General features: G+C 41.5%; 1 protein-coding gene and 1 pseudogene across 3 annotated transcripts in view; one reads left to right on the top strand and one right to left on the bottom strand.

Annotated features, from left to right (window-relative positions):
- Nucleotides 1-18,824, top strand: part of CCDC14 (coiled-coil domain containing 14) — a 69,130-nt gene that overhangs the window by 35,241 nt on the left and 15,065 nt on the right. The gene's annotated exons all lie outside the window — the stretch shown is intronic.
- Nucleotides 543-1,717, bottom strand: LOC136380041 (Y-box-binding protein 1 pseudogene; annotated as a pseudogene).

The following is an 18,824-nucleotide window of genomic DNA, read 5'->3' as shown; positions in this document are numbered from 1 at the left end:
ATGTATGGTACAAGTGGAACATAGGAATACGACCCAGGATAGAAATGTAGATTTGGGAGTTACTCACTGAACACATTTTTACTGAGCTTTTACTGTATATGTGGAACTATTTTTGACACTGGAGACAATGGTGATTAAAAGTGAATGGTTTGTCATCAGTGTAGAAGTGGTAAATTAACCAAGAAGGTATAAATAGCCAAGGGTGGATTGCTGGTTAATAACAGCTTTTAGGGAATAAAAACTTTATTGTTGTTATTGTTATTTAAGACCTTTATTAACAGATGCTTGCAGTTTATTGACTTTTTTGAAAAAATCAAGTTGTAAACTTTTATTACAAATTTTTAAAAAAATGAGACTTAAAAATCTCAACTTGACCAGATATGATACAGTTTAAAAAACCTTCAAAGGTGTTTTGAGAAGAACCAGTCTTTTTTTCTTTTTTAAAAAAAACACATTTGTCATTACCAAAAAGAGACATCTTTAGGTAAAAGTAATAAAAATTCCATGCTGCATAGATAATGCAGATAGTTCTAGTTATCTGGTCAACAGGCAAAAAGCAAGCACTTAAGGTCTTCAGCTCCAATCCCTTGTGCCTTTCTCATTGCTGGCATTTCATATTCATTGTTCCTTGTTGGATGACTAAACCAGATGCTGGTAGAGATGGCAAGCCGGTATTTCCTCAGCCCTGCCTGCTCAGCCTAGGGAGCAGGCGAGTTCTCAGCTGGTGGATGGGCAGCTCTTTCTGTTTGCCATCTTGTGGTTTAGGGTTTTCTGGGTATTATTTGTGTGGGTAATTGAAGTTGGGGTGGTACCGACGTTGAGGTGGCAGCTGAGCTTGGGTCTCATCGCCTTGGTTTTCGTCTTCGTTGCGGTTTTCTCTAGCCTGTCTTTGGCATGGAGGGCCTCTGCAAAGTTGTGGTCTGTAGCCCCTATACAGATTCTGCCTCACTGGTCTACCTTGTCCTCCTGCACCCTCGTTGTCAGCACCCTCCATCAGGTCTCCCTGCACAGGAGGGTTGTATTTTTGTGGTCCACACCCACAGGGTCTCCACATGCAGTGATGTGAGAACTGTCATCTGCCGGAGGGCCAGCGCTGTTGGGCCTGGCCTTCCGAGCACTCTCCCATCCCTCATGCCCCTCCTCCCCACACACTGTTCTGGTAATTCTGCTGGTAATTGGGTGGAGGACTGCTGCGGTGTGGATAACGTCTGTAATGGTTATGGTTTGCTGCATATTTACTGCCTCGCACTGGAACTCCACCAGGGCCTCTAACATTTGCTACTTTTGCACCCTTTTCTCCTTCAAACAATATCAAACTCCACCCTGTCTCCATCTCCTACACTATGAAGGTATGCCCTGGGATTCTTCTTGATTGCAAATAAATTTGCAAATAAATATTGGTGTACAAATATATTTTCCTTGGTGTGATTCCAGTTGATGAAACCATATCTGTTACTTACATAGAACCATTTTACTGTTCTGAAAATCTTCACTGTGATGACCTTCTTGTCCCGCCAGCAGGCGGCAGCGATGTGAGACTGCCTGGGCTACCGCTTCCTGCCACTTGCCAGTGGCACCGGGCTTGGTGTCAGCAGCGCTGGACCATGGGGTTGGCGGCGACTGTGGTTTCGGCCTCACTGCTCGAGGTTGCTGAGATGGTGACCGGTGATGGTGACCGGGTCCGCGGTGGCAGCGGCGACTTCTCCTGGGGTGCCATGGTAACTATGCCGGTGACTGCAGTGGCGCTGCTCAGGGCTCTCTGGGGTTCCCATCTGCTCCCGCTACCGATGGAACTCAAAATAAAAGCTTCTAACACAGGAAGAGGAGCCTGGAAAGAAACCCGAGAAGAAAATAATGGGCAAAGAGCAAGAAAGCTAGGAGAGAATGACGTCACAAGAGCGATGGGAAGAAGTAATTTATAGGAGAAATATTTGCATACGTAACATTCAAAATAAACTGACAGAAGAGACAAAGGTGGATCAAGAACAAACATCTCAAGATGAATCTCCCAAAGAAAACTTGAAACTATTCCAGTCTCCAGAAAATTAAAGATAATAGAACCCTTTTTAGAGGCAGAAAAAGAGAGATTGAGAAAGACAGAAATCTTAAGGAAGACAAGACAATAAAAGAAGAAAAGTGAATTTGATGAGCTCATCAAAATAAAGGAAAGAAGCAAAAGAATTACAAAAATGAAAGCCCCATTAGAAACAAAAAAAAGAATTAACCAGACATGAAGTCAGGGGTGTTACATTCCGTAAGGACCCAAGCAATATGAAGGCGGCTGAGGGGTTTTTGTTTTATTTTGGGGGTATTTACTACCTTCACCCCAAAGAATCATTCTGTTTCAGTTTCTATTAAATTTATAGTTAGTGTCTCCTGACAGCTTTTGGAGGGAGGATTGGGGTGCTGGGTGAAAAAGGTAAAGGGATGAAGGGGAAAAAAACCTCAGAGACAATAGTGTGGTGATTCCCAGAGGGAAAGGGAAGTGGGGGAGATAGAAGAGGGAAAACGGGGGGCGGGGGGGTAAATGGTGATGGAAGAAGTCAGGCTCCTGCGTGCTCTGGCCAGGATTCACCTGGTAACCCAATCAGCCTGATGCTGGAGTACTGAGCTATTTTTAGTGCCTGAAGCTGATGCATTTCAACCAACCAAGCTATACTCAGTGCCCAGGCCCACTCTGAACAAATCGAACCACTGGCTGTGGGGGAGGAAAGGGAGAGAAAGGGGAGGGGGAGGAGGGAGAAACAGACGGTTGCTTCTCCTGTGTGCCCTGACTGCGAATCGAATGGGGACATGCTGGATAGGTGCTCTATCCACTGAGTGGCCAGGGCCAGGAGTTATTTTGAAGTAGCGAACTATTTGCCTGAAGTTCATTAATGAGTTCTGGTTTTACTACTTTTCCTTCAGTTAAAATCACATAATTCTAAATTTAATACATGTAAGTTTAAAGTAGTGTTTGTAATATCTCTATTTTAGAGTTTTATAAAAAATGTCTGAATGGTATCTGTTAGGGTTAAATTGGCTCCTTTAAAACTCAAATTCCCCTCACTCAACTTCCACTAAGGCAACTTCTTCAGTAAGCATCTCCCTCACCCACCCACTCCCTCCCCTAAAGCAACCTCCCCCCCCCCCCAACCCTGGGAAGGTTCTGAAAAATATCCTTGAGATAAGGCCATCATGAGGGGCCTGAGGGTTGGGAAAATGAGCCAGTTTGTAACCAAGGCAACCAACTCCAACATGCTAATCTAAGTATATCCAGGTGCAGCAGCCCCTATAACTACCTGCTCCCTCCCACAGCTCAATGCTGACACCCTTTTGCTGGTTTCAGCCTGTTTTATCCAGGATCTAGGCGCTTTTAAAATAAACTTTCCTTTTGGAGCACACTGGCCTCCTGGGTTTTTTTTGATCCCTCAGTTTCTTGCCTTTTCAATATCCAGCAAATAATGATTAATATTTTATTCAGCATTGTGTTAGAGGGTCTAGCCAGTACAATAAGGCAAGGAAAAAAAAATAGAAGCCACCCTCATTGGAAAAAGAATTAAAACTATCTTATTTACAAATGACATGACAGTCTTTGTAGAAAATCTTAAGGAATCTACAAAAATGCTATTAGAATTAAATGAGCTTAGCAGACTTGTAGGATATGAGATCAGTAGACAAGAGCCAGTTATATTTGTATGCATTAGCAATGAACAATTTGAAGTGCAATTTAAACTCAGTATAACTTATATTAGCATCAAAAATATGAACAATTTAGGAATAATAGATGAAAGATGTGTAGGACCTGCACAGTGAAACTAAAAAACATTGCTGAGAAAAAAGAAGACCTACATAAGAGAGAGATAAACCATGACCATAGATTAAAGACATTATTTTTAAGATGTCAGTTCTCCCCAAATCAAGCCATAGGTTTTTTGTTTTGGGGTTTTTTTTTGTAATTTCAGTGAAAATCCCAGTACATATTTTTGTAGAAAGTTGGTTGTAAAATTTATATGGAAATGCAAAGATCTAAAATAACCAGAACAACTTTGGGTAAGGAGAACAAAATTGTCACTTTTCTATTTCAAGATAAAGTAATAGTAATAAACACAGCATGGTGTTGGTGTAAATGTAGACAAATGGGTAATTGAAAAGCTCACACACATATGTAGTTAACTGACTTGGTAAAGATGCCAAGGAAATTCAGTGGGGAAAGAATAATCTTTTCAGTAGTAGTGCTGGAACAATTAGAGGGTTGTATTACTATTTTTAAAATTTTTATTTATTGAGATGACATTGGCTAATAAAATACAGGTTTCAGGTGTAAAATTCTATAATACATCATCTGTATATTATATTGTATGTTAACTACCCCAAGTCAAGTCTTCTTCCATCATCATTTATCCCCCCGTTTTCCCTCTTCTATCTCCCCCACTTCCTTTTCCCTCTGGGAATCACCACACTATTGTCTATGAGGTTTTTTCCCCTTCATTCCTTTACCTTTTTCACCCAGCACCCCAGTCCTCCCCCCAAAAGCTGTCAGTCTGTTTTCTGTATCTATGAGTCTGTTTATTTTGTTTGTTAGTTGGTTTTATTAGATTCCACATTCAAGTGAGATCATATCTACCTGTCTTTCTCTGACTGGCTTATTTCACTTAGCATAATGCTCTCCAGGTCCATCCATGCCATCACAAAATATAAGATTTTCTTCCTTTTTACAGCTGAGTAGTATTCCATTGTGTAAATGTACCTCAGCTTTTTTTTTTTACTTTTTTTTTTAAGATTTCTTTTTTATTTTTATTTTTATATTTTTATTCTTTTTTTTTTTTTTTAGAGAGGAGAGAGAAAGGGAGAGAGAGAGAGACAGAGAGGGAGAGAGAGAGGAGAGAGAGAGACAGAGAGAGAAGGTGGGGAGGAGCTGGAAGCATCAACTCCCATATGTGCCTTGACCAGGCAAGCCCAGGGTTTTGAACCGGCGACCTCAGCATTTCCAGTTCGACGCTTTATCCACTGCGCCACCACAGGTCAGGCTACCTCAGCTTTTTTATCCACTCATCTACTGATAGGCACTTGGGCTGCTTTCATATCTTGGCTATTGTAAATAATGCTGCAGTGAAGAGAGGGGTGCATATACTCTTTTTTTTTTTTTTCTGAAGCTGGAAACAGGGATAGACAGACAGACTCCCACATGCACCCAACAGGGATCCACCCGGCATGCCCACCAGGTGGCGACACTCCGCCCACCCGGGGGCGATGCTCTGCCCCTCCTGGGTATCGCTCTGTCGCGACCAGAGCCACTCCAGCGCCTGGGGCAGAGGCCAAGGAGCCATCCTCAGCGCCCAGGCCATCTTTGCTCCAATGGAGCCTTGGCTGCGGGAGGGGAAGAGAGAGACAGAGAGGAAGGAGAGAGAGAGGGGTGGAGAAGCAGATGGGCACTTCTCCTGTGTGCCCTGGCTGGGAATCGAACCCGGGACTTCTGCACGCCAAGCCGACGCTCTACCACTGAGCCAGCCGGCCAGGGCCTACTCTTTTGAGTTTGTGTTTTGGGTTTCTTTGGACCCATTCCCATAGTGGAAATGCTGGGTAATACGGCAGTTTTGTCTTTAATTTTTTGAGGAAACTTCATACTGTTTTCCACAGTGGCTATACCGATCTGCATTCCTATCAACAGCGCATGAGGGTTCCCTTTTCTCCACATCCTCACCAACACTTCTTTATTGATTTATTGCTGATAGACGTTCTGGCAACTGTAAGATGATAGCTCATTGTGATTTTAATTTGCATTTCTCTGATAAGTGATGTTGAAAATCTTTTCATACGTCTTTTGGTCATCTGTATGTCCTCTTTGGGGCATTGTTTGTCTACTCAGGTCCTTTGCCCATTTTTTAATTGGATTTTTTTTTCTTTTTTTTGGTGTTGAATTATATATGTTATTTATGAATTTTAGACATTAACTCCTTAAAAGATATATAATTGGTGAATATAATTTCCCATTCAAATGGGTTGGTTGTCTTTTCATTTTGTTAATGGTTTCCTTTGCGGTACAAAACCATTTTAATTTCATGTACTTCCATTTGTTTATTTTGTTTGTTTCCCTTGCTGAAGGAGACATACCAGGAAAAATATTGCTATGAGAAATGTCTGAAATTTACTGCTATATTTTCTTCTAGGATTTTTTTTGGATTTGAGTCATATTTAAGTCTTTAATCCATTTTGAGTTTATTCTTGTGTATGTTTTAAGAAGGTGGTTTAATTTCATTTTTTTGTATGTATCTGTCTAATTTTCCCAACACCATTTATTAAAAAGACTATATTTACCCCATTGTATGTTCTTTCCTCCTTTGCCAAATATATTAATTGGTCGTAAAGGCATGAGTTTATTTCTGGGCTTTCTTTTTTGTTCCATTGAGCTCTGTTTGTTTTTATGCTAGTACCATGCTCTTTTGATTCCCGTGGCCTTGTAGTATATAGTGTGATATCAGGTAGCATGATTCCTACAGTTTTCTTCTTTCTCAAGATTGCTGTGGCTATTTGGGGTCTTTTGTGGTTCCATATAAATTTTTGGAATATTTGTTCTAGTTCTGTGCAATATGCCATTGGTATGTTGATAATTGTGTTAAATCTATAGATGCTTTGGGTCCTATGGACATTTTAATGATGTTAATTCTTTCTATGCATGAACACGGTATATGCTTCCACTTATTTGTATGTATCTTCTTCCATTTCTTTCTTTAGTGTCTTATAATTTTTTAGTACAGGTATTTTAAATCCGTGGTTAAATTTACTTCTTGGTATTTTATAAGTGCAACTGTAAATGGGATTGTTTTCTTAGTTTCCCTTTCTGATAATTCATTACTGGTATATAAAAATGCAACTGATTTCCAAATATTTATTTTGTATCCTGCTACTTTACTGAATTCATTTCTCAGTGCTAGTAGTTTTTTTGGTGGAATCTTTAGTGTTCTCTAAATATAGTATGCCACCTACAAACAATGACAGTTTTACTTCTTTCTTTCCAATTTGGATGCCTTCTATTTCTTCTTCTTATCTAATTGCTGTGTCTAGGACTTATTGTACTATGTTGAGTAAGAGTAGTGAAAGAGGACAACCCTGTCTTGTTCCTGATCTTAAGAGAAATGCTTTTAGTTTTTACCCATTGAGTATGATGTAGATTATGAGTTTCTGATATATGACCTTTATTATGTTGAGATATGTCCCCTCTATTCCCACTTTGCTGAGAGTTTTTATCATAAATGGGTGGTGGATTTTATCAAGTGCTTTTTCTGCATCTATTGATATGATCATGTGATTTTTATCCTTCATTTGTGTATTTGGTGTATTACTTTTATTTCTTTGCACTTATTGTACCAACCTTGTATCCCTGGATAAAATCCAACTTGATCAAGGTGAATGATCTTTTTAATGTATTGCTGGATCCAGTTTACTAATAGTTTATTGAAAATTTTAGCATCTGTGTTCATCAGGGATATTGGCCTATAATTTTCTTTCTTTGTAGTGTCTTTATCTGGTTTTGTAATTAGGATAATTCTGGTTTTGTAAAATGTGCTTGGGAGTCTTCACTCCTTGAATTTTGTGGAAAGTTTGAGAAGATAAGTGTTAGTTCTTTGAATGTTGGGTAAAATTCATGTGGGAAGCCATTCAATGTAGGACTTTTATTTGTTGTGAGGTTGTTTTTTTTATTACTACTGCTTCAATTTCATTAGTTGTAATTGGTCTATTCAGATTTTCTGATTCTTCCTGATTTAATTTTAGAAGATTGTATGTTTCTAGGAATATATCCATTTCATTCACATTGTCCAATTAGTTGGTATATAGTTTAGTTTTTCATAATATTTTCTTATAATACTTTGTATTTCTGTGGTGTCAGTTTTTAATTCTTTCCTTTATTTCTCATTTTATTTATTTTGCTCCTCTTTTTTTCTTGATAAGTCTGGTTAAAGGGTTGTCAATCTTTATCTTTTCAGAGAATCAGCTCTTAGTTTCATTGATTTTTTAAAAAAATTTATTTAGACTCTTTTGCTTATTACTGATCTGATCTTTATTATTTTGTTCTTTTCTACTTTGGGCTTTGTGTTTGTCTAGTTCCATTATGTGTGAAGTTAGATTATGAATTTCCCTCTTAGGGTTGCTTTCATTGTGCCCCATAGATTTTGGACAGTATATTTTTATTTTTATTTGTTTCAAGGTATGTTTTTATTTCTTTCTTTACCTCATTGTTAACCCATTAATTGTTTAATAACATGTTATTTAGCCTTCATGTCTTTCTGTGCTTCTCATTTTATTTCTTGTGACTGATTTCTAGTTACATACCATATGGTGAGATAAGATGCTTGACATGATTTCAATCTTAAACTTATTCAGACTTGTTTTGTGACCTAACATGTTATCTGTTCTAGGGAATGTTTCATATCCAGTTGAAGAGAATGTATATTCTTCTGCTTTGGGTTGAAGTATTCTGAAGATATCAGTTAAATTCAGTTGAGCTAGTGTGTCATTTAAGGCTGCTGTTTCTTTGTTGATTTTCTATCTGGAAGATCTATCCATTGATGTCAATGGGGTATTAAAACCCCCTGCTATGACTATTACTGTTGATCTCTTTCTTTATGTCCATCAAGATTTGCTTTACTGGCCCTGGCCGGTTGGCTCAGTGGTAGAGCATCGGCCTGGCGTGTGGGGGACCCGGGTTCGATTCCCGGCCAGGGCACACAGGAGAAGCGCCCATTTGCCTCCTTCCTCTCTGTCTCTCTCTTCCCCTCCCGCAGCCAAGGCTCCATTGGAGCAAAGATGGCCCGGGCGCTGGGGATGGCTCCTTGGCCTCTGCCCCAGGCGCTAGAGTGGCTCTGGTTGCGACAGAGCGACGCCCCGGATGGGCAGAGCATCGCCCCCTGGTGGGTGTGCCAGGTGGATCCCAGTTGGGCGCATGCGGGAGTCTGTCTGACTGCCTCCCCGTTTCCAGCTTCAGAAAAATACAAAAAAAAAAAAAAGATTTGCTTTACGTATTTAGGTGCTCCTATGTTGGGTGTATAAATCTTTACAAGGGTTATATCCTCTTGTTGGATTGCTCCCTTTATCATTATGTAGTATCTTTGTCTCTTTACCTTTGTTTTATTTTTTGTTGTGTTTTTTTTTTCAGAGACATAGAGAGAGTCAGAGAGAGGGAGAGAGGGATAGCCAGGGACAGACAGACAGGAACGGAGAGATGAGAAGCATCAATCATTAGTTTTTTCGTTGTGCGTTGCAACACCTTAGTTTTTCATTGATTGATTTCTCATATGTGCCTTGACCGTGGGCCTTCAGCAGACCAACTAACCCTTTGCTTGAGCCAGCGATCTTGGGCTCAAGCTGGTGAGCTTTTGCTCAAACCAGATGAGCCTGCGCTCAAGCTGGCGACCTTGGGGTCTCAAACCTGGGTCCTCTGCATCCCAGTCTGATGCTCTATCCACTGCACCCCCGCCTGGTCAGGCTCTTTACCTTTGTTTTAAAGTCTCTTGTCAGATACTAGTATTGTTACCACAGCTCTCTTTTTTCATTTCCATTTGAATGAAATATCTTTTTCCATCCCTTTACTTTTAGTTAGCATGTATCATTCTGAGATGGGTCATCTCTTGTAGACAGCACATATATGGGTCTTATTCTCTTATCCATTTAGTTACCCTGTATCCTTTGATTGGAGCATTTAAGCCATTTACTTTTAAAGTGATTATTGATAGGTACGTATTTATTGTGATTTTTTTTCTTTTAACTATGTTCCTCTGTTTTCTTCTTTTTCTTATTATTCAGTAAGACCCTTTAACATTTGTTGTAATATTGGTTTGGTGGTAATGAACTCCTTTAGCTTTTTCTTGTCTGGGAAGCTCTCTACTTCTCCTTCAATTTTTTTTTTTTTTTCATTTTTCTGAAGCTGGAAACAGGGAAAGACAGTCAGATAGACTCCCGCATGCGCCCGACCAGGATCCACCCGGCACGCCCACCATGGGGCGACGCTCTGCCCACCAGGGGGCGATGCTCTGCCCATTCTGGGCATCGCCATGTTGCGACCAGAGCCACTCTAGCGCCTGAGGCAGAGGCCACAGAGCCATCCCCAGCGCCCGGGCCATCCTTGCTCCAATGGAGCCTCGGCTGCGGGAGGGGAAGAGAGAGACAGAGAGGAAAGTGCGGCAGAGGGGTGGAGAAGCAAATGGGCGCTTCTCCTGTGTGCTCTGGCCGGGAATCGAACCCGGGTCCTCCACACGCTAGGCCGACGCTCTACCGCTGAGCCAACTGGCCAGGGCCTTCTCCTTCAATTTTAAATGATATTCTTGCTGGGTAAAGTAGTCCTGCATTCTACCCAGACCTTGGCAGTGTGGAGCCACCAGGAGTGGGGGCGGGGGTGGAGCCACCAAGAGCCAGGAGAGTTTGGCTGTCAGACTTTCCATGGGGGGGGGGGGTGCCCGTCAGGTTCACAGGAAAGTGGGAGGAATGGCCACTGCCTTAAAGCCACACCAGTCAGACAGCCCCTGAGTCTGCTCAGACCTCTACACTCTGGTCTAGACTGTGGACTCCTCAACAAGGTGCAAGCTTCTCAGGGTGGGGTGACAGAGAGTCCAGAGTGTGAGGCTGTTGCTTTTCTCCAGGCTGGTGCTGTAAGGAGGGGAGTGTTCCCCCGAAGAAAGATGGCATCTACAGTGTGGGAGAATGACTCAGCACAGGGATCCTGGCAGCTGTCCATTCACCTCTCTGTCCAGAGCCACAAACCCCAGAATCTCTTCATGCAACTCTCGCCCACTCTGCCTTCCCTCCACCGGAGCCCAGAGCGAGTAGCTGCAAATATGATTTTGTATTGAGTCTTTAAGCAGGTGCCTGTGTCTCTCACAGAATCCTGCCTCTCCCTGGTAGACACAGTTCCTGCTAATTTTCACAGCCAGATGTTATGTGGACACCTCTTCCCAGATCCGCTGGGCTGGGCAGAGGAGCCCGACTTGGGGTCGAGACCCTACTCTTCTCAGGGGGAACCTTTGCAGCTGAGTTCTCTCTCAAACCTCATGTGCTGCCATGGGAGCGGGGCAGCCCTTTTTTGCATCTCCACCCTTCCTACCAGTCTCTATGTGGCTTCTTAAGACTTCTCTTCAGCTTTCAGTTTTTATTCAGGTTCGTTGGTCTGTATTTTAATTGTAACTCCAGTTTAGCCATGGAAGGAGGTGGGTGTAGTTTCTACCTACTCTGCCACCATCTTGGATCTCTTGGAGAGCCATATTATTTAAAAACAAAAAACAAAAACATTACCTCACACCATATACAAGTATTAGCTTGAAATGAGTCATCGATCTTAATATGCAAGCTAAATCTATAGAACTGATAGAAGAAAACAGGAGAAAATATTAGTGATCTTAGGTTGAGAAAGGTTTTTTTAAAATAACAAAAAATGTAAGTAGAAGAAAAATTCATACATTGTACTTCATCAAAATTTAAAATATTTGCTTTTTAAGGACACTATTACTAAAAATGAACAACAGAAAATGTTTGCAATACATTTATCTGATGAAGTACTTGTATCTAGAATGTATAAAGAACTGTTGCAGCTCATTAAAGTGGTCAATATATTTGAATAGACATTATAGCAAAGAAAATAGATGGAATCAGGTAAGCCTGTGAAAATATGCTCATTGTCATTACTCATTAGGAAAATGCAAATTAAAACCACAATGAGAGACCACTATACTCACTAGAATGGCTAAAATTTAAAAGACCATACCAAGTGTTAGCGGGGATGTGGAGGAACTGAAACTTCCATTATTTAGTGATGGAAATGTAAAGTGATGCAATCACTTTGGAAAATGGTTTGTCAGCTTCTTACAAATTAAACATACCATATGATCTAGTCATTCCACTCCTAGGTTTTTACTGCAAAGAAGTGAAAGCATATGTACTTGATTTGAATGTTCATAGGGGACAGCCCAAATGTCTGTCAGTACCATTCAACAGAACACCACTCAACAATAAAAAGAAAGGAACTATTGGCATGTGCAACAGCACAGATGAACCACAAGATCGTTATGCTGAGTGGAAGCAGCCAGGCTAAAGTACATATTGTATGATTCCATTCTATAATATAGTTGTATATTATATAAAGTATAATATATAAAATTCTAGAGAATGCAAACTAATCTTATAAATCAGTGATTGGGGAGAGGATGTTATGAAATGGAGCATGAAGACATTTTAGAAGGTGAGAAATATCTTAATTGTGGTGATAGCTTTACCATATCATATGTCAGAACTTATCAAATTATACACCTGGCTCTGGCCAGTTGGCTCAGTAGATAGAGCGTTGGCCTGGTGTGCGGACATCCTGGGTAGGATCCCCGGTCAGGGCACACATGAGAAACAACCATCTGCTTCTCTTCCCCTCCTTCTCCCCCTTCTCTCTCTCTCTCTCTCCCTCTCTCTCTCTCTCTCTCATTATCAGTGACTCAGTTGATTCAAGCATCGGCCCTGGGCGCTGAGGATAGCTCGGTTGGTCCAAGCATTGGCTCCAGACAGGTTGCTGGGTGGATCCGGTTGGGGTGCATGCAGGAATCTTATCTTTCTATCTCCCCTCCTCTCACTTAAAAAAATAAATTCTACACCTTAAATATGTGTAGTTTATTTTACATCAGTTTTATCTCAGTAAAGCTATATTTAAAAAGAATAAGTGAACTTAAAAGAAAATTTGCCTAAATGTCCAATAGTTCTTTTCCTTTGTTAAAAATCTAGTATACTTAAATAAATCACATAAAAAAATTTTAAAGCATGCATAACTATCCTTTTTTTAAAGATTCTATTGTCGTTTACTTTTTCTTATGTATCACTTTAAATTTATTTATTTATGTGTGTTTGAGAGAGATTCAGGGACAGAGAGACCGGACCATTGAGCTGCTCTGGTATGTGCCTTGACTGGGGAATCAAACCAGCAATTTCCACGCTCCAGGATGACACTCCAACCACTGAACTATCCAGCCACGGTTTTATCGTGTATCATTTTTTAAAAAATCAAACAATCATGTTTTAAAAGCCTGATCCTGAAAACTGAGATCTAGAGTAGCTAATGGTACAGTTAGGTTGGATGGAATGTTTTCTTAAATATGACAGCAGTTTGTTATGCTTCTCAGCTCATGTGCATGAACCAGTAAAGAGGGAGAAGCTGCAGGTGGAGAGGGTAAATGGAATGGAATGAGAACAGAGTCCTTTAGGGCAGCGTTTTCCCAACTCTGAACCAGTACACCAGAAATTTTGTGCCAGTCAGTGAAAGAGTTAACCACCCTCCTGTTGTATGAAGATTGTAGACCCAGTGATTAGTGGAATTCACTTAGCCTGATGTCTGCCTTAGTGGTCCCTGAAGTAATTCTATTTTCACCAGTCCCCTATGCCCTAAAGCTGTAAACCGCTGCTTCAGGGCATAGGAGGAGATAGGATCCAGGGAGTTGATGAGGCTCCCTTTCTCTAAGACCGGAAGAAAGAAGTGAAATTTAGTACAAGTGGATAAACTTGTAGACACTGGGACAGAAGGTGAACAGATTTTGTCCCCAAATCATGTTATTTTTAGTGAAAATAGGAAACATCCTATTGAGAGGGGGAGGGTAGAGATGAGAGGTTTATAATGAGTGATGAGAACTTGAGGTTAGCTGTGTTGGGGAAGAGAAGAGAAGAATCTGATCAGGGATGAAAAAACACATTGTCAAGCAAATCTATCACATTCTTGGTGTGTAAGAGGACTTCAGCACCTGCTGTTATTTTGGAAAACACCAAAAGAATTATTCCACTTGGAGTTATGGATTACCAGTCTGTGCTGCCATTAGTACATATATCTGCTCTCTTTGTTGTAAAGGGGAAACTTCGGAAAAGCAGAGTTCTATTAAAACAAAAAATGGGATTATATTATGCTTTTCCGTTTCTTTCCTTTTTTTTTTACTTCCTTAATGGATCTTGAAGATCTTTCCATATCAGTACATATAAGTGTCTCATTACTTTTTTAAATGCTTGTGTGTTAGTATTGTTAAGTATGGACATACAGTAATTTATGTAGCATTTTCTCTTTTTTAATTTTATTGAGAAAATTAAATTTAACAGGGTGACATTGAATAAGAGTACATAGGTTTCTTTTTTTTTTTTTTTTTTTTGTATTTTTCTGAAGCTAGAAACGGGAGAGACAGTTAGACTCCCGCATGCGCCTGACTGGGATCCACCGGGCATGCCCACCAGGGGCGAGGCTCTGCCCACCAGGGGGCGATGCTCTGCCCCTCTGGGGCGTCGCTCTGCCATGACCAGAGCCACTCTAGTGCCTGGGGCAGAGGCCAAGGAGCCATCCCCAGCGCCCGGGCCATCTTTGCTCCAATGGAGCCTTGGCTGCGGGAGGGGAAGAGAGAGACAGAGAGGAAGGAGGGGGTGGGGGTGGAGAAGCAAATGGGCGCTTCTCCTGTGTGCCCTGGCAGGGAATCGAACCCGGGTCCCCCGCATGCCAGGCCGACGCTCTACCGCTGAGCCAACCGGCCAGGGCAGTACATAGGTTTCAGGTAAACATTTCTATAGCATTTGAACTGTTGATTATGTTGTGTATCCATCAACCCAAAGTCATATCATTTTCTGTCACCTTATATTTTCCCTCTTTACACCCTTCCACCACCCCTCCCCCTGGTAACCACTTCACTTTTATCTATGTCCATGAGTCTCAGTTTTATATCCCACCTATGTGTGAAATCATACAGTTCTTAGCTTTTTCTGATTTAATTTTTTTTTTTTTTTTTGTATTTTTCTGAAGCTGGAAACAGGGAGGCAGTCAGACAGACTCCCACATGCACCCAACAGGGATCCACCCGGCACATCCACCAGGGGGCGATGCTCTGCCCATCCGGGGCCTCGCTCTGTCGCGACCAGAGCCACTCTAGGGCCTGGGGCAGAGGCCAAGGAGCCATCCCCAGCGCACGGGCCATCTTTGCTCCAATGGAGTCTTGGCTGCGGGAGGGGAAGAGAGAGACAGAGAGGAAGGAGAGGGAGAGGGGTGGAGAAGCAGATGGGTGCCTCTCCTGTGTGCCCTGGCCAGGAATCGAACCCGGGACTTCTGCACGCCAGGCCGACGCTCTACCACTGAGCCAACCGGCCAGGGCCTGATTTACTTATTTTACTCAGTATAATGTTCTCAAGATCCATCCATATTGTCGTAAATGGCACTATGTCATCATCTCATGTTTGAGTAGTATTCCATTGTATATACGTACCACATCTTCTTTACCTAGTCCTCTGTTGAGGGACACTTTGGTTGTGTCCATGTCTTGGCCACTGTGAGTAATGCTGCGGTGAATATAGGGATACATGTGTCTTTATGCACCAATGTTTTCAAGTTTTGGAGGTAGATATCCAGTAGAGGGATTGCTGGGTCATATGGTAGTTCTATTCTTAATTTTTTGGAGGAACCACCAAACTTTCTCCCATAATGGTTGTACTAGTTTGCATTCCTGTCAGCAGTGAATGAGGGTTCTTTTTTCTCCACAGCCTCTCCAACACTTACTACCTGTCTTGTTGATAACAGCCAATCTAACAGGTGGTATCTCATTGTAGTTTTAATTTGTATTTCGTGAATAGCTAGTGAAGATAAGCATCTTTTCATATATCTGTTGGCCATTTATATGTCCTCTTGGGAGAAGTGTCTGTTCATGTTCAGATCCTCTCCCCATTTTTTAATTGGATTGTCTGCTTGTTTTCTTGCTGAGTTTTGTGAGTTCTTTGTATATTTTGGATATTAAGCCCTAATTGGAGCTGTTGTTTGCAAATACCATCTCCATTTGGTTGGCTGCCTATGTGTTTGTTGTCAGTTTCTTTTGCTGTGCAGACATTCATTTATTTTTGCCTTTACTTTTCTTGCCTTTGGGGTCAATTTCATAAATTGTTCTCTATGGCCAAGGTCCATGAGCTTAGTACCTGTTTTCTTCTATGTAATTTATTGTGTTAGATATTATATTTAGGTATTTGATCCCTTTTAAATTAATTTTTGTGCTGAAGGACAAACTGTAGTCAAGTTTCATTCTTTTGCATGTGACTTTCTAATTTTCCCAGCAACATTTATTGAGGAGGCTTTCTTTCCTTCATTTGGCTCCTTTCTCAAAGATGATTTGTCCATATATATGGGGTTTTATTTCTAGGCTCTCGATTCTGTTCCATTTATCTGAATGTCTGTTTTCTATCAATACCAAGCTGTTTTGATTATTGTGGCTCTATAGCATAATTTGAAGTCAGGTAGTGTGATACCTCCAGTTTCATTCTTTTTCCAAAAGATTGCTTTGGCTATTCAGGTTTTTTTATGTTTCCATAGAAACCTGGTAATTTTTTGTTCTATTTCTTTAAAAAATGACATTGGTGCCTGATCTGTGGTGGTACAGTGGATAAAGTGTTGACCTGGAACACTGAGGTCACTGGTTCGAAACCCTGCACTTGTCTGGTCAAGGCACATATGGAAGTTGATGCTTCCTGCTCCTCCCCCCTTTCTCTCTCTCTCTCTCTCTCTCTCTCTCTCTCTCTCTCTCACTGTCTCTCCTCTGAAGTGAATAAATAAGTAAATAATTTTTTTTAAATGTCATTGGGATTTTGATGGGGTTTGTATTAAACTTGCAATTAAGATTGCTTTGGGCCTGACCAGGCGGTGGCGCAGTGGATAGAGCATCGGACTGGGATGCGGAAGGACCCAGGTTCGAGACCCTGAGGTCTCCAGTTTGAGCGCAGGCTCATCTGGTTTGAGCAAAAGCCCACCAGCTTGAACCCAAGGTCGCTGGCTCCAGCAAGGGGTTACTCGGTCTGCTGAAGGCCCACGGTCAAGGCACATATGAGAAAGCAATCAATGAACAACTAAGGTGTTACAACGCGCAATGAAAAACTAATGATTATGCTTCTCATCTCTCTCCGTTCCTGTCTGTCTGTCCCTGTCTATCCCTCTCTCTGACTCACTCCCTGTCTCTGTAAAAAAAAATTAAAAAAAAAAGATTGCTTTGGGTAATATGGCCATTTTAACTATGTTGATTCTTTCAGTCCATGAATATGGAATATTTTTCCATTTCATTGTGTCTTTCTCAATTTCTTTCAATAATGTTTTGTAGTTTTCAAAATATAGGTCCTTCACGTCCTTTGTTAAGTTTTTTCCTAGGAATTTTATTTATTTTCACTTTTTTTTGGTGGCAATTATAAAAGGAATATTTTTTTTAGTTCATTTTCTGAAGTTTAATTGTTGGCGTATAGGAAAGTAATGGACTTTTCTATATTGATTTTCTATCCTGTGACTTGACTGTGTTGGTTTATTGTTTTTAGTAGTTTTTTGGTGGAGTCTTCGAGGTTTTCTATATACAGGATCATGTCATCTGCACAAAGTAATCTCTTTACTTCTTCTTTCCTGATATGGATGCCTTCTGTTTCTTTTTCTTGCCTGATTGCTGTGGCTAAAATTTTCAGAGTTATGTTGAATAAGAGTGGCGAGAATGGGCAGCTTGGCTTCTTTCTGATTTTAGAGGAAACAGCTTGTTTTTTCACCATTTAGTGTGGTATTAGTTGATGGTTTTGTAAGGTATTTTTCCCCACCAAGAAGGAAGGAAAGGGCCGGAGCCACGAAGCGTGGAATAATAAAAGGCTTTATTGAGTACAGTGCGCATCCTGCCCAACGAGGTCCTCTGGTCCCGGGGGACAGAGACCAGAGGAGTTGCAAGGTGTGACCTGTGTGAGAGGTATTTAAAGGGTCCCTAGGATGGTCGAGCTAATATGACGTGGTGAAATCTCACTGGCTGACGGAGGTGTTCCTCTTTTCCAAAGGGCTCCTGGGAAGTTGCTTTAGGGTTTTTTTTTTAGATTTATTCATTTTAGAGTGAGGAGACATGTGCCTTGACCAGGCAAGCCCGGGGTTTTGAACTGGTGACCTCAGCATTCCAGGTCGATGCTTTTACCCACTGTGCCACCGCAGGTCAAGCATGGGAAGTTTCTTTTGGCGCACTTGGTTGTGGGTGGTCCTAGCCAAAGTTCCCGGATCTGACCTTTCCACATTATCCACCGACCTTACTGGTTTGTCATATATCGCCTTATTATGTTGAGGTACTTTTCTTCTATTCTGGTTTTATTGAGTGTTTTAAACATAGAAGGATGTTGTATCCACTTGAATGCCTTTTCTGCATCTATTGACAGGATCATATTATTCTGATTTAATTTTTTTTTGTATTTTTCTGAAGCTGGAAACAGGGAGGCAGTCAGACAGACTCCTGCATGCGCCCAACCGGGATCCACCCGGCATGCCCACCAGGGGACGATGCCCTGCCCCTCTGGGGCGTTGCTCTGTTGTGTCCAGAGCCATTCCAGCGCCTGAGGCAGAGGCCACAGAGCCATCCCCAGCGCCCAGGCCATCCTTGCTCCAATGGAGCCTCGATGCAGGAGGGGAAGAGAGAGACAGAGAGGAAGGAGAAGGGGTGGAGAAGCAGATGGGCGCTTCTCCTGTGTTCCCTGGCCGGGAATCGAACCCGGGACTCCTGCACACCAGGCCGATGCTCTACCGCTGAGCCAACCGGCCAGGGCCTTAAGATTGTATAATTTTAGTAATTTATTCATTTCCTCTAGGTTGTTGAATTTGGTGGCATATAATCTTTCATACTATTCTATGATCCTTTGTATATCTATGATGTCTGTGGTACTTTCTCCTCTTTCATTTCAGGTTTTTGTTTATATGATTCCTTCCTCTTTTTTCCTTAGTGAGTCTAGCCCGTGGTTTGTTGATTTTATTGATCTTTTCAAAGAACCAACTCTTTGTTGTATTAATTTTTTCTATAGTTTTTGTTCTCTATTTCCTT

The sequence above is a fragment of the Saccopteryx leptura genome, chromosome 8, assembly GCF_036850995.1.
Source record: "Saccopteryx leptura isolate mSacLep1 chromosome 8, mSacLep1_pri_phased_curated, whole genome shotgun sequence".
Taxonomy (NCBI): Eukaryota; Metazoa; Chordata; class Mammalia; order Chiroptera; family Emballonuridae; genus Saccopteryx; species Saccopteryx leptura.
The sequence above is the reverse complement of the archived record's forward strand: the minus strand, read 5'-3'. Positions and strand labels throughout refer to the sequence as shown.